The sequence below is a fragment of the Parasteatoda tepidariorum genome, chromosome X1, assembly GCF_043381705.1.
Source record: "Parasteatoda tepidariorum isolate YZ-2023 chromosome X1, CAS_Ptep_4.0, whole genome shotgun sequence".
NCBI lineage: Eukaryota > Metazoa > Arthropoda > Arachnida > Araneae > Theridiidae > Parasteatoda > Parasteatoda tepidariorum.
This window is the reverse complement of record NC_092214.1, coordinates 58,367,958-58,370,738: the sequence shown is the minus strand read 5'-3', so window position 1 is coordinate 58,370,738 and position 2,781 is coordinate 58,367,958.

The following is a 2,781-nucleotide window of genomic DNA, read 5'->3' as shown; positions in this document are numbered from 1 at the left end:
CGAAAATACGATAACAAAAGTTTCCGGAAATCAAATTTTCAAAGGTGGAACTTAAAAACACAGTTTATTTTATTTGTTTGTAAGGGAGAGCCAGAGAGATACTTTATAAGCTTATATTCATGATTAATATTCATTTTTTATCAGTAAATAGTTGTTATAATCATAAACTCAAGAAAGAAAGACATATTTGTAAATTTTAATTACTTCTCCAGGTCATCATAGCTATGAGTATATGGTGTAGGTATGTGTAAAATTTTAAATATATTTTAAGTAAACTAAGAAATATAGGAAAAAAACCTTGTTTAAATTTTTTCAATTTAATCTGTTTTTTGTTTTTTTTAACTCAAGAAATTTTCCGGAATTTTGACTTGGGCTCACAATCACCCCTGCATTGTGAATTTACGCATCTTTTGTGCTCAACTTTTATAACATTTGTATTTATACAAGACTCTAAGGACTAAGGAACATCTAATTCTTTCCTTATTAAAAGACTAGCTACTTGCATTCATATTACATAGTATATATTTTAAATCTCAAAATCTAATTTCAATATTCGATATATATATAGATAAAAAAAATCATAAGTGATGTGAAGTGTGTGGTCATATTTTCGCAAATCTAACCTCTCCTCCGCAAAGAAATTTCGAAAAATGATACTTACACAGCTCCTTTTTCTTCATTTAGTGAATAAAAAAAATATTTGACGTAAAATTTTGAAAAAAATTTTTGCAACACAATCTTTACGTAATTTGATAACTTCTTTTTCCAGTTGCAATGAAAATATAGTATAAGCAAATATTTTTAAAAAATGTGCAGCACATAAAAACAAAAACATGCATAACACAGTTTTTTTTCACATCAAAAATCACATTTTTTTACATTATCAAATCATTGCATCAGCATTTTGTAAATCAAATTTTTTTACACAAAAAAAATCAAATTGCTGAAGTATTAACTTTATTACAACTGTGAAAAGTATTCTGTAAACATGAATCGTAGCAGTATTTTATAGAATCATTGTAATGGATAAATAAATAGAGCTTTTATCGCATAGAAATTCACTACCTAATTTCATTATAAGACCAAAAATTTTTGATACATAGCATCTTTAAGTTTTTTTTTTTTTTTTGTTGTTGTTATTATGTAAAATTTCGTACTTAGAAATGCTTGTTATCTACTATTAAAATGGAAGCTCAAAATAATAAATTTATAAGTAATGTTTCGAAGAAAAAAATTATGTACTGCGAACATTTAGTTAGACTTTGTGGTGCCCCCCTATCCTCCGGTGCCCTAAGCACGTGCTTAATGGTTAATCCGGCCTTGAACTCCTGGATCAAGTATTGAGAGAAATTCGCTTTCGTGGAGGACATTTTGATGGAACTAACCCTCATTAGCGTTACGTGGCGAGGAAAACCTCCCACAGTTAACCGGGCGGCACCCCCATTTTGGTCGACCGACGTCTGTGCATGAAATTGAGCGCTATAGCAGTTTAATGAGGACCGATACCACGCAACCTCAGTCCATTTGCAGACTGATAAAAGTTGTGCCCCACTGACAGCAGTCAGCTATGTTTGAGTTCAGTATTCAACGGTTGACCGGGTCTTAATGCTCAGTTTCCGATGGGGCTGGAAATGCTTGTTTTCATAGTAATTATAGTCAGAAATTTGTTTCATAAATTTATACAATTAAAAATACTATATATAGAATTGCCTTTTAATGAATTATTGCAAGCTTACTTCCGTAAAGTATATATGGAAAAAAAAAGCATTGAAAATCATAGCAATTAAATGGAAGTATATCAAGCTGCTCAAATTTTACCTTTCCCGACTTTAAAATACTGAGGATTTTTATATCGCAAATGAAACATCTAGTAGACAAATTTGTGTTCAATGAGTAGCACTGATAATCATAAATTTTATATCAATCAGCCAAAGATAATGCCAAGTGTGCGGTGGCTTGGTCTACTTTCGCTGTCAATTCTCACTGAACACAGTCAGTATAGCGTTTTTGTAGGTAAAGAATTTTGCAAAACGCCATCTGTAGCCGATTTTGATTACAAATAGAAAAATTCAACTAATTGAAAAAAAATGTATATATATTTTTCCTAATTAAAATTCATAATCTATGTTAACACTGTGTTATTCACATAAAAAAAAAACAAGTTTCAGTTATTACATTTTTAAAATAAATTACGAATCAACTTTTATTTCTCTTATTTGTCCCTAGATGGCACCCTCAGTATAGAAAACCTGTCTTGCTTCAATATGAAAGTACAACTTCAAAATTCTGAAATCGTAAAAAAAGGCTGCTGCTTGGTGCACGAATAGATTTAATAACTTGATTGGCTGTTACTATCATGGTTTGCACGGCAATTGATCGTTGTTTCACGTTTATAATTTTTGTCTTTCATAAACTTCATTTGACAAACACGAGCTATTTTTTGAGTTTGTTTGTCTGTTTTCCTTGAATATTTTATCTGTCTATGAGAAAACGTGTAAGAGGGAGACAACTAGTGGAGGTAATTCAGATTTACATCACAGTGTAATTTTACAAATTATATAATGAATAAAATTATATAATTATTTCAAACAATGTAACACAAAGATAAAATATCTTTAAAAAGTGTGAAAGAAAAAAGTTTTGGTTGGTTTTTGAATTCTAAATAAACCACCCTTGGAATGGTGAAATTTTAAATTAAAGAAGAAAAAAAAAACATTTCCGGATAAAAATTAAAAACATATTATTTTAGGCACTATTATAAATAAATTAGTATTTAAAATT